At 44.1% G+C, this 24,598-nt stretch overlaps 1 pseudogene; it reads left to right on the top strand.

Moving 5' to 3' along the window:
* Positions 1-2,517: 2,517 nt before the first annotated feature.
* Positions 2,518-2,656, top strand: LOC123183808 (uncharacterized; annotated as a pseudogene).
* The last annotated feature ends 21,942 nt before the right edge of the window (positions 2,657-24,598 follow it).

The raw sequence follows: 24,598 nt of genomic DNA, 5'->3' as shown, positions 1-24,598 counted from the left end.
GCTATTTATTTCCCCACATTTTAGTCATGTTTGTCTACTCTGTAATATTTAAAACAGAATAAACACCTCGTGCCATTTTGCTAAGGCAGATAAGGAATTTGATAACACTTGGTTTTCCTGTCCTGAACACGGGTGATGAATGCGGGCACTCTGCCAGTTGAATATCGTACAAGAATAGAGTTCCTCTAAACTGGAAGGGATCGAAGACCAGTTTTTTCAAGGTAAGTTACTGGATTCATTTCATTTCTAGCTGTGCTCAGGAGCTGGCGAGGTGACATTTTTCAGAGAAGAGAATTCCTCAAACTGGAAACATAAATTGGCGGGAACGATCTATCTGAGACAATGATGGGTATACACCAGATTTAACCAAAGGCAACTTGTACATATGCAAATGAGGATTCAGCAAGTGCTAAATTGCCTGCTCCTGCAGAAGGATCTGTGTGGCTACGTTTGGTTGATACATCATCACTTGCACTTCCAGGTTTCTTTACTACTGAGTGTCTGAGTCTAATCCTGAAGTACAACAAGCTACTGTTCTACTCCCTCCGTTCCTAAATATAAGTCTTTTTAGAGATTCCACTATGGACTACATACGGAGCAAAATGAGTGAATCTACATTCTAAAATATGTCTATATACATCCGTATGTAGTTTGTAGTGCAATCTCTAAAAAGACTTATATTTAGGAACGGAGGGAGTAGGATATTTGTCTTATGAAATAAAAGCGCGCAGCTGCGTTTTATTTGAATCAAAGAGCGGTCGCCCCTAGTTTCTGTGATGAAGTAGTAACTCTATTGACGCCTACTTCCTATCAAAGAGCTTTGGTTGAAATAAGCTTATATGTATTGTAGCTGAGAATGTTTATGATAATAGAATTTATCATTTTTCCAAATGGATGTTACATCTAATTTTCATACTGCCTTCATTTGTGCAAGCAGCTGAGCAGATGATGCTTCAGATGGAAGGCAACTCTCTGTGACTTCTCGTCTTCCGCTTCTTCGTCACGCAGCCTTGCGTCTGCTTGCCTCCCTCACTGATCCCTGTGGCCGGTCTCTTTCACTCGTGCCACTGATATACATGTACAGTGGCATATACACAGCCACAGCTGGAGGGGCAATTGGCCGCTTCTCATTGCGAGCCCAGCCTATTAAAAAGAAACAGAACTTGTTTTCCCCAGACACTTGTTCCTATACTCCCGTTCACTAATTTGTCGATTGGCGCTGAATTAGGCTTTACCTTTGACCGTGACATTTATTTTATTTCCCTACATTTCAGCATGTTTTTCTACTCTATATTATTTGAAACATGATTAACACCTTGTGACATTTTGCAATTCCACCAGGGAGATGGCAGTAGTTGTGGACGCCATATCAACAGTTTTCAGAAAGAAAATTATAAAGCAATTAAGAGCAAGACACACGTACAGTTTCTGACTATTACTGCCAAAAATATACATAACCAATTTGCTTGCCCAATAAAAACATTTCACCATTAATCTTCTTCCAGATGGTTCAGAGTATCAATGCTTGTGCCTAGATTGCAGTATTAATGTATTGTGCTCCTTTTGTTTTGAGTACATATCAATGGCAATGGATGTCGGGTCATAAATAACTCCTACAGTTTGCTTCTTTCTTATTGTCTTGTACTCCCACCGTAAAGAAATATAAGAGCGTTTAGATCAGTATTTTAGTGATCTAAACACTCTTATATTACTTTACAGAAGGAGCGTTAGAATATGTAGTACAGAGATAGGAATTCTGTTTAAACTCTGTAATCTTCCTCTATCTCTATTCCCGTTCTGACTCTCCCCTGTAACGATCTCTTGTAAGCCACGACATCTATCCTATAAATACAACTGCGGCCCGAGCAAAGGGCTCAACGCTTTCAACCAATCTTACATGGTAATCAGAGCCGTCTTCCTCATTAGATCGAAGATCGCATCTAGCTAGTTACCTTCGGCAATGGCAGGCACCACCACCTCCGCGCTTTACAGCACCATGAGTGCCCTCTCCACCCAATCATCCTCATCCTCCATCTTCGCCCCATCCTCCAGCTCCACCCAAGCCGCCTCATCCCTCGGATCGCCGCCCCAGAGAAGCTAAAGAGGACAAATTTCCTCATGTGGAAAGCTATTGTGCTGCCCCAAATCAAGGGCGCATAGATGGCACACCACCTTGATCCGGCGAGCCCCGCGCCGCCGGAAACCCTCACCGTCACCAAGGACGGGAAGGAGGAGCATATCGCGAACTACTCACGCTCCCTCTGGTATGCTCAGCAGCAACAAGTCCAAGGTTATCTAATGGGCTCTCTGTCTCGAGAAATTCTTGCACAGGTTGTTACTCTCGAGACGCCGGCGCAGGTATGGGCAGCCATCCACGCCACTTTTGCTGCGCAAAGCTAAGCTCAGGCCATCAATACGAGGATCGAGCTCACCAATCTGAAGAAAGGCAACCTCAGCATGGCAGATTATCTAGCCAAGATTAAGATGCTTGCTGACGAAGTTGCCTGCACCGGCACAACACTCCAAGATCACGAGATCGTCTCCCACATCCTCGCCGGCCTCGACCTCGACTACAACCCGGTCGTGTCGGCGCTTGCTGCACGAGTTGAGCTCGTCACCGTCCAGGAGCTTTTCACCCAATTGCTTAGCTTCGACGCCCGCCTAACTCTCCTGCATGGTATGAACTTCCAGCAATCCTCTGTCAACGCAGTGTCTCGCGGTCGTGGCGTGAATCGTGGGCGTGGCAATCAAGGGCGGAGCCGCAGCGGCGGCGGCAGCAGCGGGCGTGGACGCGGGAACAACTCTGGAGGGGGCGGCTACAACAGCAACAACAATGCCTCTGCTGGTTCAGGTGGGGGCGGCTTCGGTTCAAGTGGGGGCGGCTACAACGCCTCTGCTGGTTCCTCCTCTTCCAACAGAAGGCCACGTTGTCAATTATACAAGAAGCCAGGCCATGAAGTCATGGACTGCTGGCACCACTACGATGAAGACTACGTCCCCGACGCTCGCCATGTTGCTGCAACCATCCGTGAGCAAGGAGGAGGTGGAGATGCGGTCTGGTATGCTGACTCTGGCGCCACAGACCACGTCACAAGCAAGCTAGAGAAGCTCACGATGAGGGAAAAATACTACGGCAATGATCAGATTCACACCGCTGCTAGTGGTGGAGGTATGGATATTTGTCATATTGGTCAAGAATCTATTAAATCCCCTAATTTCAATCGTGATCTAATTCTTAAAGGTGTTCTTCATGTTCCACAAGCTGACAAAAACCTTGCTTCTATGTCTCGTTTAACTGCCGACAATAATGTTTTCTTTGAAACCCATCCTTCTTATTTCTTGATAAAGGATCGGGCAACAAGGGGACTCATACATCACGGTAGATGCATTGGAGGCCTCTACCCCATCACCTCCGGAGCACTTAGCAGAAAACATCGTCGTCAAGTCTACTCCGTCGTCAAGCCCTCTTTGGCTAGGTGGCATCAACGATTAGGTCATCCACCATCTATCATAGTCAAGCAAGTAGTTAATAAAGACAATCTTCCATTGTCATATAGTTCAAATAATGAGTCAGTTTGTGAAGCTTGTCAATGTGCCAAGAGTCATCAACTTCCCTATCCTAGGTCAACTAGTGCTTGTCATGCTCCTTTAGAGCTTATTTTCAGTGATGTATGGGGTCATGCAAGAGATTCGTTTGGAAGAAAAAAAATACCATATTAGTTTCATTGATGATTATAGTAAGTTTACTTGGATTTACTTGCTCAAGTTCAAATCTGAAGTGTTTTCTGTTTTTCAAGAATTTCAGAAACTTGTTGAACAACACTTCGATAGAAAAATTCTCACAGTCCAAAGTGACTGGGGAGGGGAGTATGAAAAACTCAACTCCTTCTTTCGTAGTATGGTATTACACATCATTTGTCTTGCCCCCATGCTCATCAGCAAAACGGCTCCACCGAAAGAAAACATCGACATAGTGTTGAAGTAGGTTTGTCTCTTCTGGCTCATGCATCTATGCCACTCAAATATTGGGATGAAGCATTCATCACAGCCGCATACCTCATCAATCGTCTACCTAGTAAAGTTATTGGCAATTCCACTCCTTTGGAACGTTTGTTTCGTCAAAAACCAGACTACAACTCTCTTCAAATCTTTGGGTGTGCATGTTACCCAAATCTCCATACAATCGTCACAAACTCGAGTTTCGTTCCACTCAATGCGTTTTTCTTGGCTATGGTAATCTTCATACAGGTTACAAATGTCTTGACGTTACAACCGGGCGCATTTATATTTCTCGAGATGTCATTTTTGATGAAACTCTTTTTCCTTTTTCCAAGCTTCATCCCAATGCCGGAGCCCTTCTTCGTGAGGAGATTGCACTTCTTTCTGACTCTATGCCTAATCCTGATCACGGGGGTGATTTAACAGATGCTAATCATGTGACTAAATCCATGGAAAATTTTGGTTCAGTTTCCCCATGTGCAAATTCAGGTCATGATTTTATGTGTACAGATACAAACAGAGAAGTCACGGACCTCTAGGATGATTTTTCTGGTGGCAGTGCAGGGGCGCGATTCGAAGAAAATCACGCCAGGCATGCAGCGTTGCAGGACTCGCGATCCGAGGAAAATCCTTCTCCTGCGCGTGCGTCTGACGTTGCAGCGGACGAGACAGACGGGTTGGTGGCTGACCGAGCCACTGGCATGGACCCCGCCCACCCAGCCGACGTGGGCCGGCGCGAGTCCCAGGGCGCCACGCATGAGACTACCCACAATGGGAGTAACATAGGTAGTAACATCACACATATCTAGATAAAATAGATGATGTGGCAAGCAATAAATGAAGAAAGAGAGCAAAGTAGTAACATAGCTAGTTACTAGTAGTATGAGTAACATCACACATATCAAGGCAAGATGAGTCTATAGCTTAATAAATGAAGTGTTGCATGTTACTACACATATGTTACTCCCCACTATAGAGGTAGTAACATAGACTAGTAACATATGCATGTTACTAGTCTATGTTACTACCCATTGTGGCTAGTCTGAGCGGGCTGGTCCATCAGCGGACAGCCCAGCCGATGTGGGTCCCGATGCGGGCGCATCGTCACGCACGCCCGAGCGGGCGACTACCGAGGACGCCACACGGCGTGTTTCTGCTGGTGGGGAGATCCCGAAGGAGATGATTTCTGCTGCCCCGCCTGGTGCTGGATCCGCGCCAGGTGCTGGATCTTCTATGGCAGGGGGTTCTGCTGCAGCATCCCAGACTTCCACATCTTCTGAACCGCAGCATACAGTACCTGATCCGCCTCCTCGTCGTCATACCAGGTCGCAGTCTGGGGTATTTCAGCCAAAGGAGTATAAGGATGGTACTATAATGTATGATAAAACCAAGAGAGCTTTTCTTACCAGCACCGGTGAACCAGTTAATTTACATGATGCTCTTACTAGTAAAGATTGGAAGAAGGCGATGGATAGTGAATACGATGCTCTCATGAAAAAGAAAACTCACTTAGTACCACCAGAAAAAGGTAGAAATTTGATTGATCGTAAATGGGTGTATAAAATAAAGAGAAAATCCGATGGAAGTATCGATAGGTACAAGGCTCGGTTAGAAAAGGATTTAAACAAAGATTTGGTATAGACTATGAAGATACCGTTGGTCCTGTTGTTAAATCAGCTACTATTCGGCTTGTAATGTCAATTGTCGTTTCTAGAGGTTGGAGCCTACGACAGCTAGATGTTCAGAACGCGTTTCTTCATGGTGTTCTTGAGGAAGAGGTTTTCATGCGGCAGCCACCAGGGTATGAGAATCAAAGCACACCACATCATGTCTGCAAGTTGGATAAAGCTTTCTATGGTTTGAAACAGACCCCAAGAGCATGGTACTCAAGGTTGAGCATACAGTTACAAAAACTTGGGTTTACACCATCTAAAGCAGATACCTCATTGTTCTTTTACAGTAAAGGCAACATTATTATATTTGTACTTGTTTATGTTGATGACATAATTGTTGCCAGTTCAAGCTCAGATGCCACTACCTGTTTGCTGAAGGACCTCAAGCTGGAATTTGCTCTTAAAGACCTAGGAAATCTTCACTATTTCCTTGGTATAGAGGTAAAGCAGATAAAGGATGGTACGCTTCTCACACAAGATAAATATACCACAGATATACTCAGGAGGGTAGGATTGGAAAATTTTAAACCTACGAGTACACCAATCTCAACCTCAGAAAAGCTTACCGTTGAAAGTGGAGAAGCACTTGGACCAGAAGATGCAACTGTTGGGGAACGTAGTAATTTCAAAAAAAATCCTACGCACACGCAAGATCATGGTGATGCATAGCAACGAGAGGGGAGAGTGTTGTCTAAGTACCCTCGTAGACCGAAAGCGGAAGCGTTAACACAACGCGGTTGATGTAGTCGTACGTCTTCACGATCCGACCGATCAAGTACCAAACGCACGGCACCTCCGAGTTCAGCACACGTTCAGCTCGATGATGTCCCTCGAACTCCGATCCAGCCGAGTGTTGAGGGAGAGTTTCGTCAGCACGACGGCGTGGTGACAATGATGATGTTCTACCGACGCAGGGCTTCGCCTAAGCACCGCTACGATATTATCGAGGTGTAATATGGTGGAGGGGGGCACCGCACACGGCTAAGAGATCAATGATCAATTGTTGTGTCTATGGGGTGCCCCCTGCCCCCGTATATAAAGGAGCAAGGGGGGAGGCGGCCGGCCTAGGAGGAGGGCGCGCCAAGGGGGGAGTCCTACTCCCACCGGGAGTAGGACTCCTCCTTTCCTTGTTGGAGTAGGAAAAGGGAAGGGAGAAGGAGAAAGAAGGAAGGGGGCGCCCCCCTCCCTAGTCCAATTCGGACTAGTCCATGGGGAGGGGTGCGGCCACCCTTTGGGGCCTTTCTCTCCTTTCCCGTATGGCCCATTAAGGCCCAATACGAATTCCCATAACTCTCCGGTACTCCGAAAAATACCCGAATCACTCGGATCCTTTCCGATGTCCGAATATAGTCGTCCAATATATCGATCTTTACGTCTCGACCATTTCGAGACTCCTCGTTAAGTCCCTGATCTCATCCGGGACTCCGAACTCCTTCGGTACATCAAAACACATAAACTCATAATATAACCGTCATCTAACTTTAAGCGTGCGGACCCTACGGGTTCGAGAACTATGTAGACATGACCGAGACACGTCCCTGGTCAATAACCAATAGCGGAACCTGGATGCTCATATTGGCTCCCACATATTCTACGAAGATCTTTATCGGTCAGACCGCATAACAACATACGTTGTTCCCTTTGTCATTGGTATGTTACTTGCCCGAGATTCGATCGTCGGTATCTTAATACCTAGTTCAATCTCGTTACCGGCAAGTCTCTTTACTCGTTCCGTAATACATCATTCCGCAACTAACTCATTAGTTACAATGCTTGCAAGGCTTATAGTGATGTGCATTACTGAGTGGGCCTAGAGATACCTCTCCGACAATCGGAGTGACAAATCCTAATCTCGAAATACGCCAACCCAACAAGTACCTTTGGAAGCACCTGTAGAGCACCTTTATAATCACCCAGTTACGTTGTGACGTTTGGTAGCACACAAAGTGTTCCTCCGGTAAACGGGAGTTGCATAATCTCATAGTCATAGGAACATGTATAAGTCATGAAGAAAGCAATAGCAACATACTAAACGATCGAGTGCTAAGCTAACGGAATGGGTCAAGTCAATCACGTCATTCTCCTAATGAAGTGATCCCGTTAATCAAATGACAACTCATGTCTATGGCTAGGAAACATAACCATCTTTGATTAACGAGCTAGTCAAGTAGAGGCATACTAGTGACACTCTGTTTGTCTATGTATTCACACATGTATCAAGTTTCCAGTTAATACAATTCTAGCATGAATAATAAACATTTATCATGATATAAGGAAATAAATAATAACTTTATTATTGCCTCTAGGGCATATTTCCTTCAGCAACAAACTATAGAAGTGTCGTAGGTGCACTACAGTACTTGACTCTTACCCGTCTGGATATTTCATATTCTGTGAACAAAGTATGTCAGTATTTGCATGCACCTAGTACCACTCTATGGACTGCAGTCAAAAGAATTTTGAGGTATCTAAAATTTTCAGAAGGACTTGGCCTTCATATTACCAAGTCTCCTTCTATGCTTGTCACTGCTTATTCTGATGTAGATTGGGCAGGTTGTGCTGATGATAGAAGCACAGGTGGTTTTGCTGTTTTTCTGGGAACAAATCTTGTGTCATGGAGTGCGAGAAAACAAGCTACTGTCTCAAGATCTAGCACTGAAGCTGAGTATAAGGCTTTAGCTAATGCTACAGCCGAAGTAATGTGGATTCAGACCTTGCTCTATGAACTTGGCATTACGACTCCACAAGCTGCGAGATTATGGTGTGATAATATTGGTGCAACTTATCTCTCAGCTAATCCCGTTTTCCATGCACGCACCAAACATATTGAAGTGGATTTTCACTTTGTCAGAGAAAGAGTTGCTCGTAAATTACTAGACATCAAATTCATTCCCACTGGAGATCAACTTGCTGATGGCTTTACTAAACCTCTCACAATGAGAAGGTTAGATGAGTTCAAGTACAATCTTAACCTTGGTCAATTCTAAGGTTCAGATTGAGGGGGAGTGTTAGAATATGAGTATAGAGATAGGAATTTTGTTTAAACTCTGTAATCTTCCTCTATCTCTATTCCCGTTTTGACTCTTCCCTGTAACGATCTCTTGATCGATCTCTTGTAAGCCACGACATCTATCCTATAAATACAACTGCGGCCCGAGCAAAGGGTTCAACGCTTCCAACCAATCTTACAAGGAGTACTTTGCTACTGTCGCATATATCCATTCTCGTGCAATTTTCATGGCATAACACTGAACCTAATATGTTAGCATCATGGTATCACCTACTGGTTAGCTTATGTAGTTCCATTGCATGGACGGCTATTTATGTTGCGAATTTTCGTGCGATATATGTTGCGTATCACATATATCCAAACGGTTTGTACTGAGGAACAGGAGGGAAACCCATGTCCTGAGGTTAAACTGTTTGCACTGAACTTGTTTGGTAGAGAGAAATATTAGGAGGGGGTTTGTGCAACGAAACAAGCACATAAGCGGGTGTTTTTTGTTGTTGCAAAAAACGTGGTACAGGTACCTGTACGAGTTTCCAAGCTTCCACTGAATAACGGTTTCAGTTTAGACCCACACCAGCATGCACACTGTAAGAAAAGGATGACGAGACTGAGAGAGCTGAGAGGCTCCCAGTTTTAGCTGGCCATGCACTTGGAAATGTTGTACCCTAGAGTATCTATGTGCAGTGTATTGCACTTTTATACCTCGATGGTCGGCTAGTGTTTCTTGACTCGGACAACATGTGGAGTGCAATAGCATTGTAACTATTTCTCCAAGTCAGAAAATTAGGCCTGGAGCAGTTTGGTTTCTTCTCCCGTATGCCATCGACATCAGGCATAGTCGGATGATCTGCCCATGGGATAACCAAATTCCAAATGCCTCCAAAGCCTAGTACTCTATCTATTTATAGACTACAATGAGAGGAATAAGCAGTGACCCAACCATTTTCACCACCCTCTTCTATTGGTTTGCTTAACATTTCTCACTATTGTCGGTCTTTGGTCTCTTTGATTGGTATCCCCTCTTAGTCATTGTGACCCTTTTATAGAAGTAGTACTCCATTGTTGGCTTTAATTCCCAAATCTGAACTCTCTCTTCAAGTCTCATTAGCATCTTTTGCTCCTTTCAAAAGTAATAAGGTTCATGTACCTTCAATCTTTCACCTTCCAAGTTTCATCCATGTCTAGTGGTCATCACATGGTATCTGGTTCTACTTACTACATCGGTACTTGATTGTTTCTGGCAGCCTGTACACGGTACTTCACATGAAACTCCATTATTTCTGAAAGCCAAATTAGGCTTTGCCTTTGACCATGACATTATTTATTTCCCTGCATTTCAGTCATGTTTGTCTGCTCTATAATATTAAAACAAAATAAACACCCGTGCCATTTTACATTTCCACCGGGCAGATGACCATTGTGGATACCACATCAACGGGTTCTAGGAAGAAAACTATCCATAATGGAAAACAAGCAACTAACAATATACTAGCAAAACATACATATTGTTTCTAACTATTATGGCCAAAAATATATACAATACCTAACATAATCAATTGGCTTTCCCAATACAGTATTTTGCTACACATTTTTTTCTAGGTGGTTGAGGGTACCAACGCTTGTGCCAAATTGCACTATTATGCCCCTTTTGCTTTGTTGTACATGTCGATGGTAATTGCCTAGTTCGCAAGTCATAAATAACTAATATATTTTCTTACTGTTTATTGTATTGTACAAACACTTCTTGCCATTAGTGCATCGAAACACAAGGCTTTTGCGTTTTCTAGAAGAAAAAATAGGAGAAAACCGGATACTCCCGCTGTTTTTATTTATTCCGCACATTAGCTTTTACCTAAATCAAACTTTATAAAGTTTGACCAAGTTTATCAAAAATAATCTAAACTTTCACAATAATATATATATATGGTATGAAAATATATTGAATGACGATTGTAATGGTATTGATTTGATATTGTGAGTGTTAATTTTTTTTTGGTATAAACTTGGTCAAAGTTTAGAAAGTTTGACCCGAGACAAAACTAATATGCGAAGTAAATAAAAACAGAGGGGGTATGTTGACAATCACGTACTCGTTAGCTTATGCAGTTATAGTGCATAGACGACTATCACATCTTTACTTAGATAGAACCTGATTTTATTTCAGAGATGTGGTGTAAGATAGTGAAGCTGGAAGGGTCTATTACTGACATAACACTAATTACTGTAAAGTAGATAGAAGTAAATGACACTATTTTTCTCTGCTTTGTTGAGTGGGGACAAGACTTGGCTGAAAAGCCGGTCTATTCAAACTCTAATATGATCTCTGTTGTTGTTGGAATCTTTCCTAATAAAGCTGCTTAATTAGCCAGGACGCTAATCAAGGGTGAGACTCCACGCTTGATGGGTGGCACACAGAATTAGAAACACGGTGTGATTTGTTATATTCACCAAATCATGTTAGGAAATAAGAGGCATATATGTGTTACATAGGAATACTGCAATGAAGTGCATCCTATGCGGTTAACAAGCATTGGAATTTGATCATAAATGCATACATTGTATGCTATCCTTACAAAATCATACAATGTTGAATTTTGCAACGTGTGATGCAAAAATACTTCTCTTGATATATGTTCATACCAGTGAAATAAAGTGTGCCTAGAGCCTAGGCGACAACAAAACGTCTAGTACTGTATCATGGTAGGCGTGCACCTTGGTGAGATAAGCGCTAGGCGATGGCAAAGTGCACAAGTCACACTATCTTCATGCTTTGTTTATACTACTTTTTTTATAATACTGCAAGTTTGCGTTGCCTCAGTTGTGTTTGCAGGTAAATAGACATTGATTGAAGGCTTTGGTTGTAGGGGGTACATCAACAAAGATATACACTAAGTTCACTTGTTCTTGAAAGGATTGGGAAAAACCTGAAATTTACTATTCTCTGTATAATGGGCAGCATACTCTCTACAATAAATTATATTAATGGCTCATTCAATCTTGAAAAAAATGTTAGTGACTTATGTCAGTACTAGTAGCTTTATCTATCACTAACCCAAAAATGTTAGGGATCGGATTGGGCAGCCACGGATCGGATCGGGCAGCCGGTGATCCTCCGGCGGTTTTCGCGGCGTCAGATCTGGTGGTTCCCCTCCCTCCTGTTGCCTCTCTCGTCGTCCCGGTGGTTTGCGGCTGTAGGCTCCGGTGATGGTGAGCCCTGGTGGTGTACCTTGGGTCCGGGGGAAACCTTGGGCGGTCTGACCGGCCCAGCGGCGGCGGCGACCATGGGCGTCGCTTTCCTTCATGAAGGGGCAGCTGAGGGCCCAATCTACCCACCCTAATCTCATGCCGGGTGAAAACCTACAATCCTCTTCGGATTTGGTGGCAGCGGCGCTTCACATCGTGACCTTCCTGGAGGTGTCGTCAGGGGTCTTGGGGCTCGGCTGGGAGTGCAGAGGAACTGCAGGTGGAGGGGATGGGACCAGTGGCAGCAGGTGGTGTTCGCGAAGGAGGTGTGGCGTTGCATCTGACACGTCGACAATGGCGGTTCCCAGCGGCATGGAGCAGCGGGGTCTCGCTGCTGGGCGTGTATTGATGGACGAGCGCAGGATGGCGGCGTTGTCTCGCGTCGTGGTGGCGTCGACGGCAACTAGACCGGGCAAGGTTGATGCGTCAGTACAGCTCTGAAGATGGATTGGTGGCAGTTGGCGGCGGTGACCTCTGAGTGTGCGCTGGACCGGTGGGTGCCCCATACCCGGCAGGTGGCTTGGTTGGGGCCTCAGGTGTTAGATGTTAGGTTTGGCTGCGAGGTCTGTTTGGTATTAGGCCCAGACTATCAGCATCCCTTCATCAACTGAAGCAGCGACAGATTTTGCCTAGACGGTGGCTTCAGTCTTACTGATGTATTACTTTGTAAGATCTTTTAATAATTAATAAAGTGGCTGCATGCATCGCCCAGATGCAGAGGCCGGGTCTTCCTCCTTTTCCAAAAAAAAAAAAGAAATGATTAATGTGCAGAAACATATATTTTCTACTTAGACCAAAATGGAGGACAGTAGTGTCGGATTGCTTAGGCTGACTCTTTTCTGAATCCAATATATAGACACATTTTATTGTATTTGTTCACTTATTTAAATCCGTATCTATATCATATTAAAATATTCAAAACATCTTATATTTGTCAACGGAGGTTGTACCTTTTTCCGAAAAAATATGCGGTTACATTTGACTGTTTATAGATCTAGTCTGATATTCTCTAATTGACACTAAAACATCTTGCTTTTTAAACATTGATTAATAATCACTATGAATGACAGGGATGTGATTTCTTGCCGAGAATGCATTATTGTAACCCACAAAAAAAAAAGAGAATGCATTATTGTAAGCGACTCTTAGTTAAATTCCAAGAGGGACTCTGACAGTCCCCATGTTCTTATTATGTTGTACTTTGGGCAATCTGGTGTTGCCCAATGCCTTTGTCTTTCAAAACCAAGTGTGCGTGAGCATCAGGAAGATTTGGAGAAAGCGTCCTTATTTCCATGACGCCACTGCTGAAATTACTTACATCAACCCGCTAAAATTACTTATATCACCCCACAACCGGTGTAATTTGTACGGCGCCACTGCTGAAGCAAATGGCAGATGTTTCCTAGTGTCGGTGACTTCAGTGCAGTACCAAGACAGACAGGAAAGTAAGTAGCTGAACAGTACTAATTCGATGCTTTCCTGTTTGACAGCTGGGTTGTGTGTCGGACTTTGCTTTGAAAATTTCAAAGTTTTCGAAGAATTCCGAAACAATTCCACGCGTACATAGGATGAAACACACACAAAAAAAACAAATTTGTGGCACCACGTCTTAAGGTATTTCATCGTGAAAATTTAACCACCTATAAAAAAACATCCCTATGGGTCATCCCCTTTATGAAAAAAAAATACATCCCTATGTATATGTATGGATTTCTTTTTCCCAGAAAAAAGGAGATGTTTCTTTTTTGACTTTTTTGAAACTGTAAAAATTGATTTTTCTAGTTTTTCAGGAAGGGCCGAAGGGCCCTATGAGCCCCATCTCAAAAACGCTGCACTCTGTTGTGTTACTTGTGTACGTGTGAGCTCTTGTTTCAGGAAGGGGATCTGACTATGAGCCCGAGCTCTAACACGCCGCCCGTCACAATCTCAGACAGAAACAATGTGGCATTTTTACCGATCTGTCCGGCAACCGAGGCTCCCTTCGTCGTTCGTTTTGCTTTTTTTTGTCGTTGCACACAGCACACGTGCTTTCCATTTTTTTCCTCTTGATGCCGGTTTTCCCCTTCCTATTTTTATCTTTGTTCACCATTTTGCTTTTCCGTGTTGCATGATTTGGTTCTGCCATTATTCTTATTCGTGTTTTTTTTTACATTTTGGTCTTTTGTTTGTTTGAGTGGAGTTGTTCTTCATTATGTTTCATTGCATGTTAAGTTATTGTTTTTGTTTGCGGGTGGCACCATGGTTGGCGCGGCTGCTTGGATTGCTGTCATCCAGCATTGGTGTTGTGCATGTGTGTCATGGCAAGCGACCGCTCCTCTTTCATGTGTGGTTGTGTCAGGGGTCACTACTGGAGGTGGTGGCAATTATGAATGTGGCAGGAGAGAAAGAAGAAGAAGCATCTGCCTGAGAAGGAGATGTTGAAAGCGGTTGGTACAAAAGAGGCGATCAGTAGTCCGACGCAATGATCACTTCTGGTCGACCAATGACTAATGTTTTTTTTATCTTTTGTTTTGGATCTATGTGACCTCTATAGGAGGTGGTGATGTTTAAGATCCGTGTTAAGTGAGATGGACGTGTTGTTGGCATTAGGCAATGCAGCCGCGAAATCAAAGGTGTGGTTTTGTTCCAAGGTCCTCCTTCCCTTTCTCTAAAAAAATTCATGGTTTGTTATACTATTGACTTTGTTTTCTTAGTATAGAATCGACGTATTTTAGTGTGTAGCTTCAAGAGAGAAGGATGTGGCAAGGAGCATGGTTGCACCGTTTTTTTCTTGGCACCAACTACGGGGAGAGAGCAGATAGTGATGTGACCCACCTTGGTGACCCATGTTGTTAAGAAATAAATCTATTCAACATGAGTCTTTTAATTCAAATGATCCAAGAGTCCATATGCCTTGGTATTGGTACACCGTATAGTGTATAGGTATACATATGATTGGTAGGGAAAAGTTGCTTAAATCCACTTTTGCCTCCAAGTGCCTGCATCAGTTTAATTAAGGAGAGATTTTTTTTCTACCCACAAACAATAGTGTTGGCTCTCCTTAGGGCTGCCAACAGTGAACCACACTAGCACGCACACGATAAGATCAAGATTGGCTAGACTGACACAACAGAAAGGCTCCCCTTTGAGCAGGTCATTCACTTGAACACGGTGTTCGCAGAAGTACCTATGCACAATATATTTCAGTGATATACCATGATGGCCCACCAATGTCTCTTATTCAGAGGCCATGTCTCGGTACCCTAGCATTGTAACCTTTTCTCTAAGTTTGATAATTAGTGGTGGAGTAGTAAGGTGTCATCTCCCACATGCCACCGACGTTGGGTATAGCCCAACAATATCAACATGTGATGACTAAATTCAAATGCCTCCAAAGCCTACCGTCTATATCTAGAGACTACAGTGAGATGAACAATCAGCCATTTCACCACTCCGTTTTATTGGTTTGATGAAAATTCCTCTCAGCTCTCGTTTTTTGGTCTCTTTGTTCGGTGTACCCTCTTAGACAATGTGCCCCATTTATTGAAGAAGTAGTGCTCCATTGTTAGATGTAATCCAAAAATCCCGACCCTCTCTTCAAGTCACATTACTTGTATCTTTTGCTCTCTTCAAAAACAATAACGTCCATGTACCTGCCCTCTTTCACCTTCTCAGCCAAGCTCCATGATCATCACATGGTACAAGTTCTACTTACTGCATCACAACTTCGTTGTTTCTAAATCGTACGTGTATGGTACTTTCTCCACACAACTTATCACCCCCCTCCCCCCAACACACACACACACGCGCGCGGTTTCTAAAAAATAAAACGGCAAAAGAAAGTTGCGCTCCTGCAAGACGGACTGGATTTCGCCCGAGCCAGGCGAGCAAGCACACGTATGTGGTTTTCTATTTCTCTTAACACACCACTTAGAGAGAATCCACTATATAAAGAGGTCCAACACTTCCTCGACTAACGGTATAGGACTTTTGCCATTTTTTTTCATGGGCCACTTTGAGATCTCAGAAATTGTTAATGGGTCAAGCCCAAAAAACAAAAAAAAACCCGTTTAAAAAGCCAAAAACACGTGCGGATAAATAAAAGCAATTTGGAGAGAGCGTCCAAAGCACGAGACGTGGCGGCGGCTGAGTGCGCGTGGCGCGCTCTCAGCCCTCCCCCAAGTGATCGTTGGGAGGCTCCCGAAGGAGCGCTCATCAATTAGTTGCTCTTATAGCAAACGAGTAGCTAGCATGGGATTGATCTGATGCAGTTCGCAGCCCAGAACTAGCAGAAAGAGTACAGTTGCATCTGTAGGAGCTAATCCATACATAATTTGCAAAGTTGGCATAGAATTAGTGAAACAAAAATATCGAGTGACATCATTTTCTACATTTCCTTAGAAGATCATGACTATTTCTTCTTATGTTCACAACATGCACCAACACAAGCTGCATAGCCTTTAATGACAGAAATGTATTAATTTTAGAGTTGTGGCTAGTGATCCACCCTATCTTGCCTTGCACATCCTCTCGCTGTTAGGACCAAGAACCCGTTTTGGCAACTTTTCTGAGACGCATAGCTCCCTCTGTACATTGCCATTGCTGAAGCCAATGACAAATATTTCCTAGTATCAACCAGTCTAGTGCAGCACCAGGAGAGTCAGTAGCTGAAGATTGCTAATGTGATAACGTGCTCCAGCTCGCATGGCCACCATTGTTTCTTGATCAAACGTCTTTTGGCAGTGCCGTAGCATTGTAATCCTTTCTCTTGAGACAGAGATTCAATACTGGAGTAGTATGGTTTCATCTCCTATATGTCACCGACACTGGACATACAGGGAGGAAATGCCAATGGGATAATTAAATTCCAAATGCCTACAAAGACTAGTATCTATCCAGAGACTACTGGGAGATGATTAAGTAGTGATCCAACCATTTCACCACTCTCTTCTATTGGTTTGTTAAACATTTCTCACTATTTTCATTATTTCATCTCATCTCTTTGATCGGTCTCCCCTCTTAGTCGGTGTCCCCTTTTTATAGAAGTTGTACTCTACTGTTGGCTATACTCCCAAAATCATATCTCTCTCTTTAAGTCTCATTATTTGTATCATTTGATCTCTTCAAAAGCAATAAGTACATCCTCTTTTTCACCTTTCAAGTCATCACATGGTGTCTAGTTCTACTTACCACATCAGTACTCCATTGCTTTCAATTTATACCCCCACCACCAAACAATATTATTGTGTTCTATATATTACCTGAGAGCAAACAAGCTGTCAGGGACTATGTTATTACAAGACGGCAGGTTAGTTTCATATACAACCTAGGTTAATTTAGTGTGGTCAGTAACAGGTTTGGAATTTGAAGTTGTTCTTTTACATGATACTGCTGACCTTATCCAATCATATAACAATGAGTTACTCTTGTATTATATGTGATACAATACAACTACTGTTCCTGGAATATGTTTATGTTGCCTAGTGAAGACTCTTTCACTGTAGGTGGCACGTTCAAAAATATTGACCTGAAACTTCACTTATTCTTGATAGTTGATTACCCTTGGGAGTTGGGAATATGAATCTATTAATTCATATTAAATTGAGTATTATATTTCTTGTTTTCTCAGACATCCTGGTGTTAGGTTTATCTCACTCGTTACATGTTTTTTTATCTTTGTCATGCAACAGTCACTATATACTCTCCCGTCCCAAAATAAGTGACTCAATTTTATACTAAATTTAGTATAAAGTTGAGTCACTTATTTTAGGACGGAGGGAATACTTCTGTATCACAGTAATTAAATCCTACAATGTTTGTTGTTCCACTCATGTACCGCATATTGCTTGCTTTTTTTTGAATAAACATATTGCTTGCTTCGGTTTTCAATTTGTTGAATTTTCTACACCTACCACCTTAGTTTTGTAGGAACTGGTGAAACTGGCTCATCCAAATTTGTTGTATTAACAAAGTTGCTCCACGGTAGTTTAGGCACACTATTGGGGCTATCATAGTATCACAGGTCTTACCTCATGAACTAGCTACTATTGTTGGACCATATTCCTAGAGGAGGCAGGCCTCACTCCAGCGAGATCGGCTCTCTCGGAACTTCCTGCTTATTTAACATCTTACGTCAAACTTCCCAATTGGGTAATCAGTGAGACCGATAAGTTCCCCAGAACCTTTTCAGTCAGGAAAAAATAGAGTTAGCGCGATGATAGTCTTTTTAGAATGATTGCCTGCTTGCTAAGTTTGTCCATAGACTACTTGTTGCACCGGATGTACCATGGACCAATGGCTTAGGCGAGCTCATTTTCACAGATTAACAAAGTAGTTCAAATATATAGATAAACAGTCTACTTTATGCAGCTTGGCTATGGAAAAACGAACGACATAGGATTTTCAGCACCCGGGTGTCTAGGCACCCTGTTATCACAACCGTCCGTTCTGAAAACAGAGCATAGAGATCTGAGCCAGCTTCTGTACCACTATTTGATTAGCATGTCTAGGGACTAGGAGTACGACCCCGTAGCCAGCAAAAAATTGAAACAAATCTGCGCCTACTCTCGAACTGTTCATCATAGGGGAGAATCCATCTCACCTGTAACCGGCCAGTCTACATCAGACTTGACGTGTCGGCCCTGCTCACAAGAAAAGCACCTCCATTTTATTCATTGCATGGGTCGTTAGACGATCAAGGATCACTCTGATTTTATGCACATGTAGGCTTCGATGACGTTCGTACTCTACCTTCTAATCACATGGGTCTAGCTATCATCCTTTGCCATCGACAAATCTTCAACAACTGCTCTCCGAATTGAACAAGCTGGTGCTATTATGTTGATAAAAAAATGAACAGTATGCACCGCGTTCCTGTCACAACAAGACGCTGATGTGAAATCCACCAGGGCCCCACGTTCGTCTCACCACATGCACATGCAGCAGCGCCGCATGTGCCATGCATCTCCTGCCAGACCTACTCAACACAGTCCTACCCTGCCTACTACAGCCTAGGACCTGTTGCCTACCGACCCTGCGAGCACCGTTTGTGTGTCTCGGTCAAATGGCCTGACTAATTATTCTGACACTGCAAATGGTTTGCTGCTGTACAGACCTGGACACGAATCTTAAAAAGGTTGCACGGACCAGATAAAAGGGGAGTCGGGACTCCCGGGTGTTGTCGCACCTTTCCGAAAACGAATTCGTTCTGGAAAGACAAATGGACTACGAATGGCCCTATGTATTTGCTCTTCCCAGCTATTCTCACTCACTGATACCAAATGTAAGTGTCGCTGGCTATCAACAGAATGGTGATTGGATGTTGTTGCTGAGATCCCTAATTTCCCAGAGATTGAGCAATGAGCTACTGCCGATATTGCAATTTATACAAACCTGACACTCGATAGTCAAAACTGGACCAGAGAGGTTGGCGCCGGAGATCAATGCAACCTTTTTCTGTTACTTGTACAACAACCTGACAATCTGGAGAGTGGTGATGAATCATGTGCCATCTGCCATATGGGTACTGAACTACTGACCAAGCGATGTAAAGCTGGAGTGGTTCTTCAGTGGCAGAATGTTCTAGATGATGATTGGCGCCCCTTTGGCTGTTTTTTCTTTTATGAAACGGCGGTTCGCTTTGTTGTCGAATGCAGCAGCCACACATAGTAAGAAAAGGTTGGAAAATTCAAAAAAAAAAGGTTGGCGAGGCCTAGAGAGTTGAGAGGCCCCTTTCGTACGGTCATTTACTTGAAGCGGTGTGCACAAGAGTACCTACATGTAATATATTTTCGCTAAGGCTTCAACATGTTCAGCTAAGCACCCAGGATGAGGATTCAGTCTTTTGGAACGGCAGCACGGATGTTGTCTACTCTGCTCGGTCGGCTTATCAACGACAGTTTCTGGGCTCCTTCTCTGCTTCCAATTTCGATAAGCTATGGAAGGCACAATGTCACGGCAATCTACACCTGCTGGCATATTTGGAATGAGCGCAATAGGCGGGTCTTCGAGCACGTCTCCCTTCCGGTCAACGGCGTTCTTCAGCACGACAAGCAAGACCTGCTGCTGCCCACAACACCAATGCACCGACTTTCAGACTGCGAAAACGACCCACCGCCAGAGCCAGACTAGTGTTTTCTATATCTGTACAACTCATGCACCACTGCCTAGGACTGATCATGTCTCGACCACCCGGTGGTTAATGCACTATGTAACAACTCTCTATTCTTCTTAATGTATGGGCAGCTCAGTGCCAATTCCACTAAAAATAATGCATTGTAATGGCTAGACCTTGACAGCCCGGGTGTTTCTTGATCGGAAGACAAGCGACAAATGGTAGAATTGTGACCTTTTCCCTAAGTCAAATAGAAATAGGTGGAGCAGTGTGGTTTCATCTCCCACATGCCACTAACGCTGGGATAGCCAGAGCAAATGTCCAGGTGACAACTAAATTCCAAATGCCTCCAAAGCCTATATCTATCTAGAGATTACAATGAGATGAACAAGCAGTGACCCAATCATTTCACCACTCTCCTTCTATTGGTTTGATGAATATTTCTCACGACTCTCGTTCTTATGTCTCTTGGATCGATATCCCCTATTAGACGGTGTGTCCCTTTTATAGAAGAAGTACTACAATCCTGACTCTCTCTTCAAGTCTCATTACTTGTATCTAATACCGAAATCCCAAAAACCCTGCGCAGAACCGCAAAGGGCGCAGCCTGGAATTGGTAGTGATCACAGTTGACTGGACCACCTGGTTGGTCCAAAACCGACTGAAGTAAAATCACAAAGACCCAGTAGCAGTTTTGGGAAATATATCGCAGAGACGAAGATATATTGCAGTTCTGGAACCTTGATGGCAAGCTAAAAGTCTGTGCACAATAGCACACATCATGGGACATGGTGGTGCTTGGTTTGCGCCCTATTTATTCTGTTTAATAAAATCTAGGTAGGAGCCTCCAGAACTAATTTGAGCAAAAGCTCAAAGACTCCGCGACACCTCATGCAAGAAATAGGAACATCATTCTCACAACAATAATTAAGTACAAAACAACATGCCAACCAGCGTACAGAAAAGGTCATGCTTTTATTTCTCATGGTGACACAGTACATACGGAATAGGCAATATTACACATTTTAAACAAACTTGATGCAAAATGATACTCCTTGTGCCACAAACAAGATGCGGTATTTGATAGTTCGCAACAACCAAACAAACCCTCTAAAGATTTCACACGCTGGGGGGAGGGGGAGGGGTCCTTCCTTTAGAGGACGAATCCCGCTGACCTGGAAATTTCAAGAAAACGAAATATTACATATGAAGCAGTCAAAACAAACAGTACGGTAGAACTAGCCTTCAAAATGCTGAAAGTATTAGATTCAACAAATCAAATAGAGAGGGGGGGAATATTGATGGATAAGCCGGGGGAATGATGAATTCCATCAACCCACCAACAAGGTAAAAAACAGTAGTTAGTAGCACAATATTAGAGTAGGTAGTACAAAAACATATTATGATTCAATCAAATAATATATCTCATGCACCACCGGTTTGACTGGTCAATAACAATAACGGACCATTCCAAAACAGAGTTTCTTGAGTCATACCTATATGCACAAGGAGAAGTTAGATACAAGAGAAGCAACAAATATAAGTAACTCAGAACACCATTGCATTCCGCAACAACGAAATCAGAGGAATAAAATGAACAACGGTCTCCGTGAGCTTTGTTTCCTTAATATCCACGCCCTTTATAGTTTGAAACACCAGTTATAAGTATTCTTCCATTTATTTACTTCGCATATTAGGTTTGTCTAAAATCAAACTTTATAAAGTTTCAGCGAGTTTGTAGAAATGGCTGTGTGCATCATGCAATGCAGAGGTCGGGGTCATCCTCCTTTTCGAAAAAAGAAAACAAGTTTGTAGAAATATATATTAATATATACACCGCCAAACAAATACCATTGGATTTAGCAACGAATATATTTTCACATCATATAGATTTGTTATTGTAAATGTCAATATTGTTTCCACAAACTTGGTCAAACTTTATAAAGTTTGATTTCAGTCAAAACTAATATGCGGAGTAAATAAAAACGGAGGGAGTACAATGATAGGAGTGCAGGTCATCACTACCTATCTTTTAAGCTCAATACAACCGGTTAATACAATAGTGACCAATTCTCAAAAACAAATATTGACCGTATCTACCAAAAGAAAGGGAGTGAAGTGATACAAGGAGCGTAGAACACAATGCAACTGGATTTGCAGAGTTAGGATTCTCATGTACATATAGCAAACTGCCACTAAAAATTTCTGCAAGATTTTCTAGTAACTGAAACATATCAACAAAGGCAAACTAGAGAGTAACTCGAAACATTAATTACTTCCACTCTCTATCAATCTGTTCAATAGTTGGATCCTCCCGAAGTGAAGGCAGAGGAAGAGATATGGAAACATTGCTGAGGTCAAACATCTCGGAATGGTCGGAGAATGGGCAAGCTCCACTCGAGGATACGTAGCGAGCTGTGGCGGTTAAAGAGATGGAGACGATGGCAGAGACTGGTGAGAAGTAGGTGGTGCAGACAGAGCCAGACAGAAGGGGCGATGTCTCGTGCAGACCAGGTGAAGAAACAGACGTGATTTTCTTCTGGGGAGAGAAGACGAGAGGAACCACGAGGCTTCCACCCATGGGAAACGATGCTGGAGATTAGAGCATCTCCAGCCGTTGGCCCCCCAAAAGGCATAAAAATCGCCGCCTGGGGGCGAGCCGGCGGTACAATCGGCGCTGGGGTGGTTGGGCATTCAGCCGTCGCCCCCAGGTGCCGATATTGGCCCAGTTTTCGACCCACTTTCGACAAATAAGGCCCCATATGGGCGAGAATCGGCCCATATTCGGCGTGGTTCGTCGTCGTTCGGCGTCGAATTCTTAACATAAATTTTTTTTTATCACATAGTTCATCACAGAAAATCAAATAGTTCAACAAAATAATCCAACAACAATTAGTTCAATACAAATTATATAGTTCAACAAATAAAAACTCATATTTCATCACACGTCGAGCCCGGCGTCGCCCTTGAGCCTCCATAGGTGCTCCACCAGATCCTGCTGCAGTTGTTGATGCACCTGTGGGTCTCGGATCTCCTGCCGCATACTGAGGTAGGCAATCCAGGTTGCCGGTAGCTGGTGATCAACTTCGGCTAGAGGACCCTGCCTGTAGTATGGTTCAGTGTCAAACACTGGCTCTTCCTGCTCGCTCTCGATGATCATGTTGTGCAAGATGACACAGCAAGTCATGATCTCCCACATTTGATCTTTCGACCAGGTCTGAGCAGGGTACCGGACAACAGCAAATCGAGATTGGAGCACACCAAATGCCCGCTCGACATCCTTCCTGCAAGCCTCCTGCACCTTGGCAAAGTGGGACTTCTTGCTTCCAGGCACAGGGTTTGAGATAGTCTTCACAAATGTAGACCATCTCGGATAGATGCCATCATCTAGGTAGTACTCCTTGTTGTAGTGTCGCCCATTGACCTCGAAGTTCACCGGAGGAGAATGACCTTCAACAAGCTTGGCAAAGACAGGGGAGCACTGCACACGTTGATGTCATTGTGAGTTTCTGGCATACCAAAGAAAGAGTGCCAAATCCAGAGATCCTGTGTGGCCACCGCCTCAAGTACCACACTGCAACCGCCTTTGGCGCCTTTGTACATCCCCTGCCAAGCAAATGGGCAGTTCTTCCATTTCCAATGCATGCAGTCGATGCTTCCAAGCATCCTAGGAAATCCTCTTGCTGCATTCTGTGCTAGGATCCGAGCAGTGTCTTCCGCACTGGGTGTTCGCAACTATTGCGGTCCAAACACTGCCACCACTGCCCGACAGAACTTGTAGAAACACTCAGTGGTGGTGGACTCGGCCATGCGCCCATAGTCGTCGAGTGAATCACCGGGAGCTCCGTATGCAAGCATCCTCATCGCTGTCGTGCACTTCTGGATCGAGGTGAATCCAAGTTTGCCGGTGCAATCCATCTTGCACTTGAAGTACCTGTCAAACTCCTGGATGGAATTCACAACCCTGAGGAAGAGCTTTCGGCTCATCTGATAACGGCGCCGAAATGTTTTCTCGCCGTGCAGTGGAGCGTCGGCGAAGTAGTCGGAGTAGAGCATGTAGTAGCCCTCGAGACGATGCCGGTTCTTTGCTTTGATCCGCCCCGGTGCCGAGCCACCTCGCCACGGCTTTTCATTGCTCGCCAGCAGGCCGGCGAGGACGGCGAGGACCATGAGATGTTCCTCTTCCTGGACGTCGGCCTCGGCTTCCTCCTCCAGCAGCACGGCGAGCGCCTCCTCGTCGTCCGAGTCCATTGCCGAGGTAGGCAAATCGCCGAACACCTTGCGGGCGCGGTGGGCGCGTACCCGATGAACCACCCCTCGGCGGCCGGAAACGCCGGAAAAATAGCCCAGTCGGTCGTGGAGTGGCTTCCTCGGCGAAACCTCTGCTCTTTTCCGGCAGGGATGGGCTATCTAGCGGTGGCGGGCGGTTGGCGGCACCGGGGTCAGCTGGTTGGTGGCCGAGCGCGCGGGGGGTGGGAGGCGAATCTGGAAGAAAGACTTGACTTTTCGCTTGACGGTGTGGGCCAGACGCGCTTTTGCCTTGCGCCGGAGCCCCCGAGCGCCCCTCAGTGCGCCGGGTTC

The sequence above is a fragment of the Triticum aestivum genome, chromosome 1D, assembly GCF_018294505.1.
Source record: "Triticum aestivum cultivar Chinese Spring chromosome 1D, IWGSC CS RefSeq v2.1, whole genome shotgun sequence".
Classification (NCBI taxonomy): domain Eukaryota; kingdom Viridiplantae; phylum Streptophyta; class Magnoliopsida; order Poales; family Poaceae; genus Triticum; species Triticum aestivum.
The sequence above is the reverse complement of the archived record's forward strand: the minus strand, read 5'-3'. Positions and strand labels throughout refer to the sequence as shown.